The sequence below is a fragment of the Podarcis gaigeae genome (genome assembly GCF_964106915.1).
Source record: "Podarcis gaigeae genome assembly, chromosome: 7".
Taxonomy (NCBI): Eukaryota; Metazoa; Chordata; class Lepidosauria; order Squamata; family Lacertidae; genus Podarcis; species Podarcis gaigeae.
In genome coordinates this window covers 12,545,677-12,565,789 of record NC_139683.1, presented here as the reverse complement: position 1 = coordinate 12,565,789, position 20,113 = coordinate 12,545,677, and the positions used below count along the sequence as shown (strand labels likewise).

The window sequence follows — 20,113 nt, the reverse complement described above, 5'->3', positions numbered from 1 at the left end:
CTGGGGACCCACAGGTTGAGAACCGCTGAATTAAAGTTTGTTCCTGCTCTGTGGTTGCTGCAAACACTTAACCTGTAATTCGAGCATCTGAGCTTCCCTTCACTCCTTGCCCTCAAAATTTATATCTGTGGCCCTCTGGATGTTTTGAACTACAACTCCCACCAGGCACAGCCTGCATGGATGATGGGAGTTGTAGTCCAGCAGAATCCAGAAGACCACATGTTGCTCTGATCTGAGGGCAGGTTGGTTCCAGGACTGTGCTGGCAAAAAGTCCACCTTACTCCTGTGTTTTATCTTCTCATGAAAAACAGGATTCTAATAGTTGTTGCTTTGTTTTGCTGCATTGATGCATTGAAGGTGTGCAGTTTGCTTGATCTGAGATCTGGCCTGGAGGGAATAAGCCATGCGCTGTTAATAACCTTGCGTAATAATTGCCAGCTCCTTTTGTAATCATCGGCCGGGGGGGTGGGGTGGGCAGGTTCAGTGCCAGCCGAAGAAGGAGGCAGCCGGCCCAGCTTGCTTGGAAGAGACCCACGGGCGAGGATTCTTGCTCAAAGAGGCTGGCAAAGAAAGCGATCGGATATCAAAGAGGAAGGGATACAATGCCCCTCTCTGCACGAGGCAAGGGCAGTTAGAAGGAACCGTGAGGTAGAAGAAAACACATTGAGGTGCAGCTGCTCCAAAAAGCCAGTGGTTTTCTTTTCCAGCCGAGCCAGCCAGCCGTGAGGTTGTGCAATGCGAATGTTCCTATTTACACGTATTTCTCTCCCTGTGCTTGGGGAAAAGCCATAATGACAACTTGAAAGTTTGGGGATTTTATGCTATACTTCTAAAACAGTAGAAAGATGGGATGGCGTACTGCAAGAAATCACCTGCATGGGAGAAAGAGCCAGCTGCAATCTTTGGCATTTCCAGCTGTCAGGCTGTGGAAGACCAGCCTCTCTCAACCTCCGGATCCTAGATGCTGCTGGACTACAACTCCCATCATTCCTAGCCAGCATGGCCGGTGGTTAGAGATTATGGGAGCTGTGGTTCAAGGACATCTGGGGACCTAAGGTTGAGGAAGTTTCGTCTTCAAATGATGTGTCATGATGCACTGCTACAAAACGTGGAGAAATTAATAATAATAATAATAATAATAATAATAATAATAATAATAATAATAATATACCCCGCCCACTCTGGGCAGCTCCCAACAGAATTAAAAGCACAATAAAACATCAAACATTAAAAGCATACCTATACAGGGTTGCCTTCAGATTTCTTCTAAAATTCAGATGGTTCTTTATTTCCTTGACATCTGATGGGAAAGCGTTCCACAGGGCGGGAACCACCACCAAGAAGGCCCTCTGCCTGGTTCCCTGTAAGCTCACTTCTCGCAATGAGGGAACCACCAGAAGGCCCTCGGATCTGGACCTCGGTGTCTGGGCTGAACGATGGCGGTGGACACGCTCCTTCAGGTATACTGGGCCAAAGCCGTTTAGGGCTTTAAAGATCAGCACTAGCATTTTGAATTGTACTTGAAAATGTACTGGGAGCCAATGTAAGTCTGTCAAGACCGATGTTATATGGTCTTGGTGAGTCTCCAGATGTTTGCCGAACTACAACTCCCATCATCTCTGCCCATTGGCCATGCTTACTAGGGCTGATGGGATTTGTTGTCCCACAACATCTGGAGGTCCAAAGGTTCTCCACATCTGAGCTACTGGCTGTAGCCTGATCTTAGGTAGGTTAGGACAGCAAGACTCCTACCAAAGAAGTAGATGTGGCGGAATGAAAAGAAATAAAGGATCTCCACATGTGTTTGGGTTGAAGGTAAGTTGTGGGACTGTAAAAGTTTGTTTCGTTTTATTTTGAAAATAAAACGAAGAAAGAAAGGGGAAAAAGTGGCCAGGTAGATCGTTCATTGCCAGGTCAGTGTGCATAGGATTTTAGTCTTAAAGATGCATGCATCGTATTGTACCTAAACTTCACCAGTGAGGTTGGGTGGGAATTTCCCCCAATTTATAAACTCATTAATAAGGAAGAATGGACGCCAGTTGCAAATAAAATGCGATTCAAATATGGCAGTTTTGAAGTGTTTCACTTTGTTCACTAAATGCGAGTAAAATAAACATGCATCAGAAAAATCTGTGATGCAAACTGGATTTTTTTTCATGCAGATTGCCCCACTTTGCAGAACCTGATTTGGTACATTTGATGAAAAGCTCCTCTTCGAGTGTTAGCAAGTTTAAACCATTCAGCCAAGGACATGGTAGCAGCTGGACTTCCAAACTAGTAATATCGCTGCAATTTTTTTTATTTTATTCCAAATGCTCCACCAGCAAACCTGAAAGTAGCGTTCAAAGTTGGGCTGAAATTGAAATCTCCGGGAGAAGTTAGGTTTTTTTAAAAAAAAAAGTGAAGAGGATAAAATAACCGAGGCTAAAACCCCATTTGAAGCTGCCACTAAGGCATTTGTGTTAGGTGAGGCCACCTAATTGCATTGTATTTTTGTGTAACTAAATCACTCCTTCTACTGGTTTCCCAAACAAACTGGTAATAAGGTAAGGCAGGACTTCTGATACTTTATTTTTTCCTCTGAAAGGCTAAACTTGCCTCTTGACTTGCATTCAAGTTTTTGGTCTCCAAAGAAAATAGAAGCCGGACACTTGAAACTGAAAATCAGAGATTTCCAGTGCATAGGATGGGAAGACTTTACTGCACCTTCCATTTTTAAAGGCCATAGAGTCATAGAACTGTAGAGTTGGAAGGGACCCTGAGGATCATCTAGTCCAACCCCCTGCAATGCAGGAATAGGCAGCTGCCCCATACAGGGATCGAACCTGCAACCCTTGCATTATCAGCACCACGCTCAAACCAGCTGAGCTATCCAGGCTTCTAGATGCTCTCACAACAGTTCGGCATGGCATATTCTCTCCCCTCACTGCATTTCCCACCAATTTAAGTAAAACTGATGTAGCAGGAACGCTTGAATAATGGTTCTCTTCAACATCAGTTAAGGCATCTCCGAAGGGACACAGATGGCGCTGTGGGTTAAACCACAGAGCCTAGGGCTTCCTGATTAGAAGGTCTGTGGTTTGAATCCCTGCATTGGGGTGAGCTCCCGTTGCTCTGTCCCAGCTCCTGCCAACCTAGCAGTTTGAAAGCACGCCAAAAAGTGCAAGTAGATAAATAGGTACCGCTCCGGTGGGAAGGTAAACGGCGTTTACATGCGCTGCTCTGGTTCGCCAGAAGTGGCTTAGTCGTGCTGGCCACATGACCCGGAAGCTGTACGCCGGCTCCCTCGGCCAGTAAAGCGAGATGAGCGCCGCAACCCCAGAGTCATCCGCAACTGGACTTAATGGTCAGGAGTCCCTTTACCTTTACCTTTAAGGCATCTCTGAAACCCCTGAATGCTGCTGCCAGCCAGTGTAGACAGCATTGAGCTGGATGGACGAATGGTCTGACTCAGTATAAGGTCCTAAATACATGCCACCATCTCCTCATCCTGAATTCTTCTTCTTCTTCTTCTTCTTCTTCTTCTTCTTCTTCTTCTTCTTCTTCTTCTTCTTTGCCCGTCCATCCATCTGGGTTGCCCCAGCTACTCTAGGCGGCTTCCAACAGATATAAAAACACAATAAAACATCAAACATTACAGGGCTGCCTCCAGATGTCTTCAGAAAATCAGATATTTATTTCCTTGACATTCCACATGGCAGGAGAAGGCCCTCTGCTTGGTTCCCTGTAACTTCACTTCTTGCCGTGAGTGTACCACCAGAAGAAGTCCCTCAGAGCTGGACCTCAGTGTCCAGGCTCCCTCAAGAGTTGTCCCCTCGCACGAACCATGTGCAGCTTCCAGAATACACCCTCTTTGCATCTTCCTGGGACCAGGAGGGTCCTTGTCTCTGTAGGTTCGCTTGCAAGATAGGCAGGGCAGCTCCTGTTGGCACATGTTTTACGCGGTGCCTTCTCATGCAAATAGGAGGCGCCTTGTTTGGCTGTCGTAATTGAGGCATTGTCAACAGCGTGCACCCAAAGGGCCTCCCTGCATGGAGAAGTTGGAGAGGGAACGAACTCTTTCCACTTCCTTGTCTGCTGTCTCCAGCACCTCGTTCTGCAAGCTCATCTGAAGGAAGAGAAGAGTCTGTCTATGTGGGCAGTCAGGTTGCCCAAGGGCGACAGGGATGGGATATCTTCCTCCCAGGCCAAGTTCAAAAGCCCATTGGTTGGTTTTTGGTGCCGTTGGCCAGGAAGAACATTCTGCTTTCAGTTCGGTACCCAGAATGGGGAACATTGGGACATTTCAACTGCTGCAGACAATGGACTGACTTCCTGCCTACAGTTTGGGCAAATTTTCAGCTTGGTCCCTTCGTGTTTCCTTGCCGAATGCTCACCCTGACTGACCAGCTTTCTATATAGCTCACATGAAGGATTCAGGAACATCTATGTCTGTATAAGCCTTCCAGATTTCCAAAGAGGTGCTCAAACAAGGCTGATGTTCATACGAAATACGTCCACGTGTAACAAGGGTGGTGAGGACCTACAATTGTAGAGTTTTAAGGGGCCCTGTGGGTCATCTAGTCCAACCCTCTGCAGTGCAGGAATCTCAGCTCCTTCAAGCCTCAAAATATATGTCTCTTATGTCTCTTATATCCCACTTTTTTCTCCAAGGATCTCATGGTGGTGTACATGACGATTAACCAATGGAGTGAAGTCATTAAATAAATTTTAAAAATCACTATAAATTTGAGGTTTTGCTTCCTCTGTTGGTTCTTTTCTGTCTTGAATGAACTGGTCTGGCTGTCGCTTGTTTATGCAGCTACAAGATACCTTCCTTACCTGTACGGCTCTTTGGCTGTTCCGGTCACACCTGGAAAGGCATCAACTTGCAAGCAATTCCCAGCTCCCTAGGGAGGTCTCCAGGGCTGGGCGATGTCAGCTTTTCAACATTGTGATGTACAGTCATACCTTGGTTCTCAAATGGAATCCGTTCCGGAAGTCCATTCGACTTCCAAAAAACGTTTGAAAACCAAGGCGCAGTTTTGACTGGCTGCAGGAGCTTCCTGCAGCCAATCGGAAGCCACGTAAGATGTTTGGATTCCAAGGAACGTTCAAAAACTGGAACACTCACTTCCAGGTTTGCGGCATCCGGGAGCCAAAATGTTTGAGTCACCAGGCGTTCAAGAACCAAGGTACTGCATTACCAGCCCCAGATATATCGCCAGATGAAGGCAACATTGTACTCTGGCCCTCAAACCAGTCCTGGGAGCAATGTGTCGCCCAGGCCTAGAGGTGTCTCACATGTAGAACATGTTAGCACGGCATCTGGATTTTGCATGGTACCTCTTATGTACTGAAGTTCTCACCCTGGGCCAGCAGGTGGATACTGTAGATAGTTTTCACTCAGGTCCACATATGCAAATAGGGGATTGAAAGTGACGTTCAGTGATTGGATAGTTACAGAAAGTGGTTACAGTTGCGTTGTACTGGAGCTCTATATAAGCAGGCTGGCTGAACCCTTCAGTTCAGTTCTGTTCTGGGTCTGTGAATAAACAAGAGCTGTTTGAAGAATCGCTGTGTCGTCTGATATGTTCACCCACAACTTAACAGTACGCAAACCATGTAAAGCTCAGAAGGAGCGGCCAGGGCAGCATCGTCTAAATGGATAAAGATTGTGAGAGTGAAAGAGAAGCTGAGTAAACCCCCCTCCTTTTTTTTAAGCTTTCCATTTGTTGAAGTGATACAGTCGCCAGGAAGCTGTGCTTCCCCCTTTTCCTTGGAGGAAGGAAATCTCTTGTACAGGACCCCCTGAAGTTTTTAAATACCGGTTGTGTGTTTTTTATTTTTTTATTTAAAAAAAGCAGAAATCGCAGTCCAGACAGGAAGTGATTAAGACATGAATAAAGATTTCAAATAGACTTGGGGTCAAGGGAAGGATGGAAGTCTGGCTGTGTGCCTGAGATGCTGGAGAAGAGAAGGGGCAGAATAATGAAGACAGGAATGTGGGATGCAGCCCTGGGAAAAAATGAGGAGTGTTCCCTTTCGGAGGAGGCCGGTGGCCTTAGAGGGGCTTGGCGATCGGAAATTGCTTGTTTGCTGTCCATCATCTCCCTTTATTTCTAACTTTGAAGGTTTTCTCCTCATTTTATAGAGGCACACAGCAAGATTTTATCACATCTCCTTTTAAGGTCCTTCACTTTTGCAGGCATAAATCAAAGAGGCGAGTCACGGGGATACAAAGGCATCATGTGCCTTCATTCTTTGTTTTTAGTTTTATTTGGGTGTCTGCACCCTGCTTCCCTCGCGATAGAAATCTTACTCGAGGCAGTTTGCAAAATAAATAACATAACACGAGTCACAACATCTTTTTTCTTTTCCTTCCCCAAAGCGGTAAGATGGCATCGCTAATTACATTCACAAAGAAACCATCGTCAACAGCAGCAGCCTGCCACCTGGAACACCCAGTTTTGCTAAGGGATGTTGAGACTTTAAACAGATTCTGGCATTTGCCCCAAAGGATATGTGGGGAGGAGCATGAATGCAAGGCCTGTCACCCCACTGAACTTACTGGAAATCTCCATGCTTGGGAACTGGACTTTATTGGGGTCCCAGTCGAGAGAAGGGTCCCAAGGACTTCCTTACACCCCAATTTCAGCATGGGAAGTTCTGAAGTGGAGTTGGTGGGTGGGGCTGGGTGTGGGGGTCTTTGGGGATGGATGGGGCTTGCATGCATGCCGCTGCCCATTCCAAGAAGAGACCCTACCTCACCTGCCCCTCTTTCTGTCCTTCAAGCTAGGGGAAAAGGACGGAGTGATACAGCTGCCTTTGCATGGAGCTCCTCTGCCGGCCACTCGGCTCCTTGCCCAGAGGGAGGTGTCCCTTCCAGGTGAACGACAAATTGCAAAGCATCTTTTCTTGGTGTGCTACTTGCGCTATGTATCTCTGCAGAGGGACGCGGGTGGCGCTGTGGGTTAAACCACAGAGCCTAGGGCTTGCCGATCAGAAGGTCGGCGGTTCGAATCCCCGTGACAGGCTGAGCTCCTGTTGCTCAGTCCCTGCTCCTGCCAACCTAGCAGTTCGAAAGCACGTCAAAGTGCAAGTAGATAAATAGGTACCACTCTGGCGGAAAGGTAAATTGCATTTCCGTGCGTTGCTCTGGTTCGCCAGAAGTGGCTTAGTCATGCTGGCCACATGACCCGGAAGCTGTACGCCAGCTCCTTCGGCCAGTAAAGTGAGATGAGCGCCGCAACCCCAGGGTCGGCCATGACTGGACCTAATGGTCAGGGGTCCCTTGACCTTTACCTCTGCAGAGAGAGCTGGTGGATGTTCTTGATGGCTGTGGAGCTCCTTCCCTTTCAGACTTGTTTCTGCATCTTTCGGAAGTCCTAAAAGACCTCCATCATTTGCACTCGTACCAGTGACTAGGGCAAATTTGCAAAGTTTTGCTTGGAGAGTTTGTCTGATGAGGTCCAGAGAAACTGAGCAACCCAAAATCTCTAGATGCATCAATGCAAGCCCGCATCATTTAAACAGCCCCTGTTGCTTCACGACTCTGAAAGAATTGCACTGTTTGAAGTGACACACGGTGTATCTGTGTTGGCTGAGCCACACGTGCAAAGTCAATGGTTGTTCCTACAGCGATCTTACTTTATTTGCAGTTATTAAAATTTTATCTTGTCTTTCCTCCCAAATGAGGCCCAAGGCGAACTGTGCATATGTGGAGATTTTGCTTGGACTTCTTTTTCTCCCTGGATTAACACCTTTGGGGATGCCCCTGACTTTCTTTCTTATGCAGGTAAGCAGAGAAGCTTATCTGTTGCATCTATATCACACTTTTTTCTCCAGGGATTACACGGTTCCCCCCCTCCCCCCGTTAATCCGTACAATGACTCTGCGAGGTAGGCAAAGAGACTGTGACTGATTTCAATGAAACCCAGTACGTTTCATGACTGAGTAGGGAATTTGAACCCAGATCTCCCAGGTCCTGGTCTGACACTTTAACCACTACACCACACTGGCTTCCTAGAGTCCTTCTGCTATGGGGCAGCTATTAAGTAGGAAAAAGGAGTGTTCTTGGCCTTGGGAAAGAATGCAAAGGGAAATATGAAGGGCTTGGGACTTTGGGGTCATTGGCTGCTGTTTCCAAATTAGTCCTCAAGAGTTTCCTTCTTTCAAGATGTTAATAGCTTCCTCTTCCTCTGAACAGGAGTGTAGGCGATTGATGGTACAGTGCTACCTCGGGTTACAGACGCTTCAGGTTACAGATGCTTCAGGTTACAGACTCCGCTAACTCAGAAATAGTACCTCGGGTTAAGAACTTTGCTTCAGGATGAGAACAGAAATTGCCTGGTGGCAGCAGGAGGCCCCATTAGCTAAAGTGGTACCTCAGGTTAATAACAGTTTCAGATTAAGAACGGACCTCCAGAACAAATTAAGTTCTTAACCCGAGGTAAAAGATAAAGGGGGACCCCTGACCATTAGTTCCAGTCCTGGCCAACTCTGGGGTTGCGGCGCTCATCTCACTTTATTGGCCAAGGGAGCCCGCGTACATTTTCCGGGTCATGTGGCCATCATGACTAAGCCGCTTCTGGCGAACCAGAGCAGTGCATGGAAACGCCGTTTACCTTCCCGCTGGAACGGTACCTATTTATCTGCTTGCACTTTGACGTGCTTTCGAACTGCTAGGTTGGCAGGAGCAGGGACCGAGTAACGGGAGCTCACCCCGTCGTGGGGATGCGAACTGCCAACCTTCTGATTGGCAAGTGCTAGGCTCTGTAGTTTAGCCCACAGCGCCACCCGCATCTCTTTAACCCGAGGTACCACTGTACTAACATGGCAACACCTTTCCTCTGGAACTCGCCGTCTATTGATAATCTGCAGGCTCCCTTGTTGTTCTGTTTCTGATGCCTGCTGAAAACGTTTTTGTTTAGACATGTCTCCCCAGACATGCTAAAAAGAATTTGGTGCCTACTTGTTTCTACCGTCTGCTGATTTTATCAGCATTTTCTTATGAATATTCCGATGACTTGTTTTATTAGGAACACAAAGAGAACGCTGCTGTTTCAGGTCAGTCTTGCAGGCAGTCCAGCATTCTCTTCTCACAGTGGTCAGTAACAACGAGGACACATACATTCAAAATTCACTTGAAACTAATCAAGTTCAGTGGAATTGACGAACTTAGTCTTGTGACACCAGCTTTTCAAAGTCCTATAGTCATTTATACCTCCAGTGTCCCATCACAGGTAATCTCCCCCACCCGGGTTTCCTTTGGGAAACAGTGACCTCAGTCAGGGTTTCCCAGTCTCCTTCTATGTTTGGACTACAACTCCCATCATCCCTAGCTAGCAGGACCAGTGGTCAGGGATGATGGGAACCGTAGTCCAAAAATGGCTGGAGACCCAAGTATGGGAAATCCTACTCTAAATAAAAATAAATGAAATAAGATAGATTGAAAACAACTGGGGTGCTAGTTCTCCTCTCTGTAAGAAGGGGTGGGGGTGTTGTGTGGAGGAGCATACAACCCCCCCGATACAGTCGTACCTTGGAAGTCGAACAAAATCTGTTCCGGAAGTCTGTTCGACTTCCAAAACAGTTTGGAAAGCAAGGCACAGCTTCTGATTGGCTGCAGGAAGCTCCTGCAGCCAATCGGAAGCCGCGGCGGACGTTCAGGTTCCAAAGAACGTTCTCAAACCGGAACAATCACTTCCGGGGTTGCAGCGTTCAGGACCCAAAACATTTGACTCACAAGTCATTCAAGATCCGAGGTACGACTGTACAAGTTTGGAAGACACTAGTCCCTAGGGACAACTAGGTCAGAGTCTGGGGTTGAAGCTCGCCCCTCTCTTGGCTTTTCCTTTTCCAAGAAAGATGTGCCCTGCGAACTGTCAGGTCTTAATCCACGACAGTCGTCTTACCCTTTTGCCTCATCTTCTAAGGCAGCCTGTTCTCTTGGGTTTCACGGCAAGCTCCAGGCTCAATTTGTCAGAACCCGAGAATGGGAACACCTTGCAACGCAGCTTGCGGTTCTTTCTTTTTCTGGAGTTCAAAAGTTCTCCTCTGTTTGCTCTGCGGCGTTAACAAGGCAGCCCCGCTTGAAGCGAGCTCCTCCTGGCTGCGGGGACAGGAGCCAGGGGTGTAGCTTCTACTTTGTTCAGAGTGGGGCGCATTGTTGTGCTTTTGAAGCCCTTTCCCTGTCGCCTTTTGATGTGGGCTCCATGCAAATTCCGCGGCAGGAGGGAACCTCGTTGGTTTTGTATCGTGCACTTTGAAAAATAAAAAGAATGCAGAAGATTCTTTATCGAAGCTTCCTGCAGTTTTTACCTGCGCCAGTTCCTGTGAAACGCCTCTGTTGTCTCCCCACTCTTTAGGCATCTCTGTTATTTGATGGAAGGAGCTCTGTGATCTCGGCTACAGAAAGTCCCACCTTCGTGGTGAGAAAATCACACCTCTCATTGCAGGGGTGCGCAGATTCCTCCACGCATTAAAAAAATGTGAGCGGAGGGTTGCAGGCTCGCTCCATCGCCATGCTGTTTGGTGCATGGGAGAAGGGGCTCTGTGCGCATACTGATGTTCACAAATAAGACCTCTGTGTATGCTCAGGAACACTATAAGCAACCATCCATAAACACATGCAGGACCCCTTTTCATGCCCATTGACTGTGGTTCTTCCATTTTTATCCTATGTCTGTTTTTCTGCTGCGAAGACGTCCCCCACCCATTGCCATATTATTCCACAAATGTTGCATCTGGAATACATTTCTGCAAATTATGGAGGTGTTTTATTGCTCCATGAGTTTAGGGTTGGGGAGTGTCTTTTTCCAGCCTGGGGGGGCTGCATTTCCCTCGGGGTGATCGTCCAGTGGTGGGGGTTGCTCCTTGCTGCTGTCTGCCTTTTCACGGGATGGAATAATAAATAATAATAATAATAATAATAAATTTTATTTATACCCAGCCAGAGTCGGCCTCAGGGCGGCTAACATAATAATAGAAAAAAAACCTAATTTAAAATACAGGTTAAAATGCAATTTAAAATGCAGCCTCATTTTAAAAGTAGCCCATAGATCAAAACCATAAGGGGAGGGAAACATAAGGGTCAGACTGAGTCCAAACCAAAGGCCAGGAGGAACAGCTCTGTCTCGCAGGCCCTGCGGAAAGATGTCAAGTCCCGCAGGGCCTTAGTCTCTTGTGACAGAGCTTTCCACCAAGTCGGGGCCAGTACTGAAAAGGCCCTGGCCCTAGTTTAGACCAATCTAACCACCTTGTGACTTGGGACCTCCAAAATGTTATCATTTGTGGACCTTAAGGTCCTCCGCGGGGCATACCAGGAGAGGCGGTCCCTTAGGTATGTGAGTCCTAGGCCAGAATAGGGCATGTGGGGGGAAAAGGCAGCAAGAACATGGAGGAGGGCCAGAAGGGGTCTGGGGAATCGGATGCCATGGACTGGCTGGATGCAGAGGAACGGTGGGAGGTACTAGCTGGGGAACCCCCCCCCCAAGGGAACCCCCAGGAGAAGAGGGCTCAGAGCCTGGGGAGTGGTGGTGGGATGACGGTGAGTGGCCTGAGGGAAAAGAGGGAGAAGACTGGGAGTGGGAGGAGGTGTCGGAAGGTGAAAAGATAACCGGGTTTAGTGAGCAGGAAGAGTCTGTGGCAGAGGGCAGTCCAGATGTAGGAGAAGCAGAGGCTGGGGAGAAGTGAGATCAAGAGGCAGAGAGGATCTAGGCTGCTGAAGAAGCCAGGGTGTCTCCCCCTCCTGCTGTGACCAGAACCAGAAGAGGTATGAAGAGGGAGGAGCAAAGACAGGTACGACGGTGTAGTCTCAGTGTGATGGCCTGGAAATCCGATTCAGAGGCTGAACTGGAGGAATCCCAGCCTGCACAGGAGTCCCCGCCTCCAGGGCTGGCTGAACTGGGGCAGGGCCTTGATTCTGAAGCGCCTGCACCTGTGCCGGATCCTCAGGAGCAGGCACCAGGTGAATCCACTCTGGCTCCGGAGGTGGTTGAGAACTCAGTGCCTACAGGTGAGTCTCTCCCTGGGTCCAGTAACCCTTCAGCCTCTCCTGAACTGTAGAGTCTCAGGGCAGAGAGGTGGAGGGAACTGGTTTCTCCCAGGAGGAGTGCTCGCCTTAAGGCCAGGAGAGCCGGGGGCCGGGACCGCCCCTGGCCTCAGAGAAGATAAAGGCCAGTCAGCCCAGTCCCAGGTTGCGGGAGCAACGTTGAAGAGCTGTTTCAGCCAGCACCCAGTCCGGTTCCCCCAGAGTTCCTGTCCTTGCCTGGCACCCATGGAGGACTATCTGCCGACCCTCGACTCAGGTCCTGGACCTCGCCCCACAGTAACCTCCCCCTTGGACCAGCACACTCAGATTGCTTAGGAAGGGCCATGGGGGGGAGGAGACCCTCACAACTGCCTCATAGGGACAAGCTCTACTGGGACAAGTTGCTGTGCTCACTAGGCCTGGCCTTATGAGCAGATCTTGGTTCCTTGAATGAAGAGTTAACTTCATTTATGACATGTGATTTATTGCTGACTTTCTTGTGACATCAACGGAGGGACCCTGGCTGGGGATTGGGTCTTGGCAAGTGCCCTATGATGCCAACTCTGGCACCAGTTTTGCGCAGCAGCTCCTTGAAAGCTTCCTAGTTGGCCCCTTCAGCAGAGTCCATGCTGTTATGCATCTTTGGGCTTGCTTCCGAGGTTCTGTGCGGACCGCGAAACCCGCACTGCGCCTTCTTAGGCCCTCCTCCTTTCGCCGGAAGGCCTCTTGTAAGCAAAATGATGTTGGATCCATCTTTTAAAATGGAAGCGGCTGCATTCTGCTTGCCTTTCCCCAGAGCAATCAATCTCTTGCACCAGGGAGACGTTTGTTCTCATATGGCCGCAATGATGATGGATGCCCCTGGTCTTGGGTATTGATAGTTCCTGAGAGAGAGGGATGCATAGCACGATTGGAGCTCATAATTTGGATTTTTTTTTATTAAAAAAAGAATCCTGCTCAGTGCCTGCTCACAGAGGCTTCAATACCATATTTTTCGCTCTATAGGACGCACTTTCCCCCTCCAAAAATGAAGGGTAAATGTGTGTGCGTCCTATGGAGTGAATGCAGGCTCCTTGGCTTCAGCGATAGCAACGCGAAGCCTCCGAAGTGCAGAGGGAGCGCTCCCACCGCGCTCCGGAGGCTTCGCGTTGCTTTCGCTGAAGCCTGGAGAGCAAGAGGGGTCAGTGCGCACCGACGCCTCTCGCTCTCCAGGCTTCAGGGATAGCCGCCTGAAGCCTTTGGAGTGCAGCGGGAACTCACACTGCACTCCAAAGACTTTGGGTTCCTTTTGATGAAGCCGGGAGAGCAAGACTCTCCTGGCTTCACAGAGAGGGAGAGCTGCACAGTGCCCCTTCAGCGAAGCGGGAGGAGAAATGGAAGGGGCTCCGTTTCTCCTGCTGCTTCACTGAAGGGGTGCTGAGCAGAGAGGGGGAGAATTCCCCCCCCTGTTCTTCCCCTCCTATGGTCCAGTACGTCCTATGGTCTGGTGCATCCTATACAGCGAAAAATACGGTAGTTCTGGTGCCCAACATTTCCAGTCAGTCGAATGTAATGGGACAAATGGACCAGTGGTTATAATTCTGTCCGAAACAGCTTCACATATGTCCCACTTGGAAAATGAGTGGGATGTAGAAGGTTCTCTTCTTGAGGTCCTGGAGTAACCCTGTCAATCAGAAAAGACAGGGTTGATCTAGGTGGATAAAAAGCATTGCCCAAGCAGACACCTTCATTCTCGTCCAGTGTTACAGGAGTTTAATCATATAGTTCAAAGACGGGAGTATTTGCAAAAACACAACCTCCACAGACTTGGTTGAGCGTCAGGTGTAATGATCAGAGCCGCCTATTTCTGATGGTCTTCCTCCATGGAAATCAGTTGCTGAGACTGAAAAACCCTAACCTCCTTACCAGGGCTTTCCCCCAAGAAATCGGAGACTGTGCCTGCATGCAGCCAGCTTCCCCTCCGCCCTTTTCATGCCTCTTTTGGTTCTGGGAGTCAAGAGGGAGGGGAGCTTGTCACAGCAGCAGCGGCAGAGACCCTTGACTCTTCACCAGCCGGACTCATCCTTTCCTCTTGGCCTCCCTTCTCTCCTGCTTCAGCTTCTTCCTCTAATTCTGGACTTCTCTCTGCCACAGACTCTCCCAGCGCACTAAGCCCTGTTACATCTATTTCCTGATGGAATAGCCTTTGGACTATAATGTAACTTAAACAGAAAACTACCTTTAGAAAGATTTTTCCTCCAAAAGCATTTTATTTTAAAAATCTGATTTAAATTTTTTAAAAAATAATAATCTGATATATTTTTTTTAAAAAAAATCCGATTTTTACTTTTTAAAAGCCATTGATTTTTACCCACCCTCCTTTCTCTGTACTTCTCAATCACGGTTGTCAAAGGGCTTCTAGGGTGGACTGAGTTAGAGACGGCAGAGTTGGGTTTCCATGGCTGGCAGAAGCCCAACAGACTCATTGCGTTAATCGAGTGCCATTTCCGTCTCAAAGGTGTCATCTCGTCAGTGGGTTTTATCTTCCTCGGTTGTTCTGTTCCCAGTGCCTGCAAATTAGCACGGCACACCACACGCTTCCACGAGATAGGTGTGCGCGCGGTTTCTTTTTTCAAGAGCAATATAGTCATTTCACAGAAAGCAAAGGTTTGTGTTTATTAAATGAAGTGGAGCCTCTCTTATCGCCCTGATAGGGGATGGCGCCTTCCTTTCGCCCTTCAGAAAAGCCTCGGATCAAAGAGGCCGGCGGAAGGTTACGTGAGGCTTGCATGACTCACCGCGATAAATGGCAGGGCCGTCACCCAGGAAGATGCAGGAGAAAAGCCGTTGCGGGCGTTGAGCGCACGTAACAGAAAGAGATGAATGGCCGGGCCTCTCCATAGGCACAGGTGTGACGGCCCTGGGTTTATTGACTGAAACCTCTGCTCAGCGCTTCTGCAGATAACGCGAGCCGACCAGGTCAGGGATAAGGGGAGGAATCCTGCAGCGATCTGGGCATTTGAGCGCTTCCTGAAGGTTTGCTGTTGTGCCTGGGTGAAATATACTCGGAGTCGAGAGTGGATTTCATGCTCTTTATTCAGCTCATAGTGGTGAGGAGGAATGGAAGTTCCCCCACAGTATCTGCTTTATATACATTATTTACACAATGGGCACCATGTGATTGGCTAATTCCGGGATTCTCCTGTAGGCCAATCAGGTTGTGGATTCACTTCCATCTGGAGCTGGATTGGGTGGCTCCTGCAGACCAATCATACTGCTGCATTGTTCTAGGACCAATCAGACTGCTGCATTCTGAATCCTATTGTTCTAAGACCAATCAGACTGCTGCATTTTGGATCCTATTGTTCTAGGACCAATCAGACTGCTGCATTTTGGATCCTATTCAACTCCGTACATAACACTGGGAAACAGACCCAAAGGAGGAGGCAGCATGGTGTAGTGGTTAGAGCAGCTGAGGATGATGGGAGATGTAGTCCAGAATATCTGGAGAGCACCAGGTTGGGTTATAGGCTAGGATTGTGGAAACTCAGGTTCAAATCTCGGCTCATCCATGAGGCCCAACCCTCAAGCCTTGCTGGATAAATGATGCGAGGGGGAGCAATGCATAATGCCTTGAAATTTATTTGGTGTGCACTCAAATAAATAAGTTAGGGTTGCCATATTTCAAACAGTATTTTCAAACTTTTTTTTTTTTTTTTAGTTTTGCCCAAACTTGTTGAGCTTTTGGGAAAAATTGGGATGTCATACACCCGAATTTTCCTGCACATTTTTGCTGATTTCTGCCCAGACACTGCTGTATTCCAAATATGTCCAGGAAATTCTGGACATATGGCAACCCTAAAATAAGCACAAATATCCCGTGGAAGTTCATATCACAGAAGAGGCTGCCTGTGGTCTCTCTGCATGACTTACTGGAAGGAAGCAAGGCTGAATCAGTGACTCAGTCTGTCCCCACTGGAGGCAGGTGATTCTATCCCCACCTCTACACTGGTTGTAATTTCAGTATTAAAGCATTCCCAACAGAGCTTTCAGGGGAGGCTGCCTGTTGTGTCTCTTTATGAGTCAATGCCCCAACCTCCTAATCACAAACTCGCATGGAGGCACAAGAGAGATTACTCTTCCACGGTGTAAAATAAACTCAGGTGTAGGAATGAAATATACTTCCAATGTTATTTCAGAAGAAACGGAGAAAAATTACCCGTGCACATTCTGTCTCTAGAAGTATCTGATTTTTGATCCTTTTATTTATTTATTTTAAAAACTGCAACCTAAATAAGTTTGTTACATTCACATATTTTACACGATAGCCATATCTGAAGAACAAAGAGCACCTCAGGGCAAAGAGTGATAATTTCTGGTCCCTGTTAGGCACAGTCTGCACCATTCTTTTAAATTATAAAGTATTGTACCACTTCAAACTGCTGTGGTCCCCCCCCCCAAAGAATTCTGGGAACTGTAGTTTATTCAGGGTGCTGCGAGCTGTTAGGAGACCCCTGCTCCCCTCACAGAGCTACAATTCCCAGAGTGATTTAACCATCAACCTCTCTTCCCAGGGAACTCTGAGGCCTTAAGCACAACTTGGTTTCTGGGATGTTGCCATGCCTATTCAGGCATACCCCATGCCATTGTTATAAGGGCTAGAAACCTGTTTATGAAAAGCAAGCAATCTAGGCGGCTGACACCCTCATAATGCTGAACTTTGTGTCTGATACTAACATTCCTCACAGGGGCTGAATAGGCAGCAAACTCCAGTCGCGCTGAGATGGACTGATAACATTCAGCAATGTTTGTTCCCGAGATGATTATGTTTGGGTGTGCGGCTGTAGCAGTTTGCGTTCTTAAGCATGGCAGGTGAAAATAATTCCTACGTTCAAGAGCAGACATTTTCTTGCACAAGCAGTTACAGCTCCCATTTTAAAACTTTGGATTTTAGAAGCCCAGCAACCAAGCTGGGAACTTGTTCCCAAGCTCAGATTTTTTCAGAAAACTAAAGTCTGAACTGCTTATTGTTTCCACCCACTGCCCTACCCCCTTTCAGAATTGTATATCCAACTGAGATTCATACATTGCAAAGGATTTTTTTGCACCTCCTGTTTTAGAGAGCAGACATGAGATCACAAGTGACGAATGACCTGCGGCACTCCAGATGTTGGACTCCAGTTCCCATCAGCCCTTGCCTGCGTAGCAAGTGGTCAGGAATGATGGGAGTTGTAGTTCAGCAACATCTGGAGGGGTAAAGGTAAAGGGACCCCTGACCATTAGGTCCAGTCGTGACCGACTCTAGGGTTGCGGCACTCATCTCGCTTTATTGGCCGAGGGAGCCAGCGTACAGCTTCCGGGTCATGTGGCCAGCATGACTAAGCCGCTTCTGGCGAACCAGAGCAGCGCATTGAAACGCCGTTTACCTTCCCACCGGAGTGGTACCTATTTATCTACTTGCACTTTGATGTGCTTTGGAACTGCTAGGTTGGCAGGAGCTGGGACAGAGCAACGGGAGCTCACCCCGTCACGGGGATTCAAACCGCCAACCTTTTGATCGGCAAGCCACAGGCTCTGTGGTTTAGCCCACAGCACCACCCACGTCCCCCTCTGGAGGTGTAAGGGAGGGCTATAAATCAGCTGTAGAGCAACTGATTTGCATAATATTTTAATAACAACTTTATTATTTGTACCCCGCCCATGTGACTGGGTTGCATGAAGCTGGGAAGGTGCCTGATGATCTCTTAAGGAGTGAGAGATTGGTGGAGCAGTCTCGGAACCCAAGCGTGCCATAATAAGTAGAAAGAAAAAAGCACGTTTCTCTCTCCCCCACCCCCACCCCGCCTCTTTGGTCTCAATTAATCTTTAGACGTGAAAAAGGCAGAGGGAACTCAGGCACATTAAAGGCAGATTTATCGCAGCATGAATTCCCAAACACAAGAGTCCATTTCATCATACCTTTCTGGCTTTGGCAGGCGAACAGCTGCCACTCTTCTGCAATCTTGTTCAGGTGTCAGCTTCTTGTTGTGACGTTGCAAAAGCTTCTCCTTTGTTGCAGTGCGCTGACTACGTACTGAGGTTTCATTGAGGTGCGGGAGGCATTGTGCGCCGGTGTGCGCATGTATGTGATTGCTTAAGAACATTAGTAGACCCCTGGCTGGGTCAGGGCAGTGGCCCATCTAGTGCAGCATAGTGGCCAACCAGATGCACATAGACAACCACGGCTAATAGCCATCGGTAGGCTTTTACTCCTATCATTTCCCTGATCTTCCTTTAAAGCCATCTGAGTTGGTGGGCTTCCCTGCCTGCCTGGGGGAGCGAATTCGAATCCGGGTGTGCTTTGCTAACTGGTCTTCAGGAGAGAGGGTGAATGGCAATAGCCATTAGAGGAGATAGCCATTAGAGGAGGTTAAATAAATAAGGGAAACCCATCAATCATTTTTTTTATTAAAATAATGAGTTTGTTGTTTAATATTTAGTTTGTACATGCTTCCCATCAGTGTTTGATGTGCTTCGTATTTCAGAGGAAGGGGAATTCATAAACAAACAAGCAGACACATACTTTTGGCCTTTACAAATCAACGGGATGGGAGATGCGATACCAAAAGCTCTCAGTTTCAGATAATAATAATGATAATAATGAGTATAATGAGTATAATGATAATAATGATTAATAATAATAATAATAATAATTTATTATTTACGCACCGCCCATCTGGCTGGGCTTCCCCAGCCACTCTGGGCGGCTCCCAACAGAATATTAAAAACACAATAAAGCATCAAACATTAAAAACTCCCCTAAACAGGGCTGCCTTTGGATGTCTTCTAAAAGTCAGATGGTTCTTTATTTCTTTGACATCTGATGGGAGGGTGTTCCACAGGGCGGGAGCCACCACCAAAAAGGCCCTCTGCCTGGTTCCCTGCCACCTCACTTCTCACAGTGAGGGAACCGCCAGAAGGCCCTTGGAGGTGGACCTCAGTGTCCGGCTGAACGATGGGGGTGGAGACGCTCCTTCAGATATACATGTGCATTGCTAGGCTAAAGGCATAGTCAGCAATTCATCCTCACCTTCACCTCCCTCCCCATCTCTCTGTATCCTCCTCCCGGATCGAATTCACTGGGCACAAGACTTGTCGTTTTACTGCGAGTTTGCCAAGCGCCATGCAAGTGGGTGCTGCTCTGCAGATAATATCCATTAATAGCAATTAATCTTGGCACTTTCTGATAACCGGGGCGAAATGGTCGGCACGGCTCCCAGGTAGCGAAAGCATAACGCGAGGAAGCGTTGTGCAGAAAGATCAGGGCCTGCAGTTTGTGAACGACCGCATCTGCGGCTCATCCAGGCAACGGGGATGCGATTGTAGGCCTGTGCTTTTCGCTCGATCCGGGTTCAAGAGCTGCTGCGTAACCTGCCCTGCCCCAGCTTGAAAGCAAGGCACCCTGTGCAGAAGATGCAGAAGACACGGTCCGGTCCAGTCTTCCCCAATTCGGTGCCTTGGACTACAACTCCCATCAGCCCCAGCTATTGCAGCTGTGCTGATGGGATTTGTAGTCCAAAAAACCTGGAGGGCAATAGAGAGGGCTGTCTCAGCCAAGAGAGCATGTGTGCTGCTCAATGGGAAATCCCCTGATTCGAATCTTCTTTCAGCTGTGAATCGCCAGGGTGGTTTCTTAAGTAAGTCATTATAATCTCTTGGCCTCAGTGCCCCCATCTGCAGTATGGGGATAATGCTGACCTGCCGAACAACAGGGTTACAGTCTTACAGATCGCTGAGATAGAGTGTGTGAACCACTTTGAACAGACGCATAGCACTGGCGTTAGTCACAGGCAGGAACAGTTTTGAACTTGCACCCTGCTATTACCGGCGTACTTCTAAACTTTCTGAATCAGTCATGCCCTCAAAGAAAAGCTCATCTTGGGGCTTTTTGAAATTAGTGAAGTGTGAGGACTCGGGGAGGGTCCCAAAGGAGGGTCGGGAAAGGCGGCAATTTGGGTGGCCAAAAAGTGAGCAGGGGGAGTGGATTGAGGTGCTCACCTGTCTCAGTGGGCCAGAAACCCGATGGGTGCTACAGGGAGCTGAGTGGTGGGTTAGTGGGTGCTCTGTGGAAAGATGGGGGCA

The 20,113-nt window shown here is 48.2% G+C and overlaps 1 long non-coding RNA gene across 2 annotated transcripts in view; it reads left to right on the top strand.

Moving 5' to 3' along the window:
* The window catches only part of LOC310849330, a 145,360-nt gene that overhangs the window by 81,080 nt on the left and 44,167 nt on the right, over positions 1-20,113 (top strand). The window contains exon 4 of one of the 2 annotated variants that reach the window (XR_014566864.1): positions 6,371-7,087. The exons of the other annotated variant lie outside the window; for it this stretch is intronic. This is a non-coding gene — a long non-coding RNA (uncharacterized lncRNA). Of the gene's footprint in view, positions 1-6,370; positions 7,088-20,113 lie in introns of those variants that run through there. 2 annotated transcript variants of the gene reach the window in all.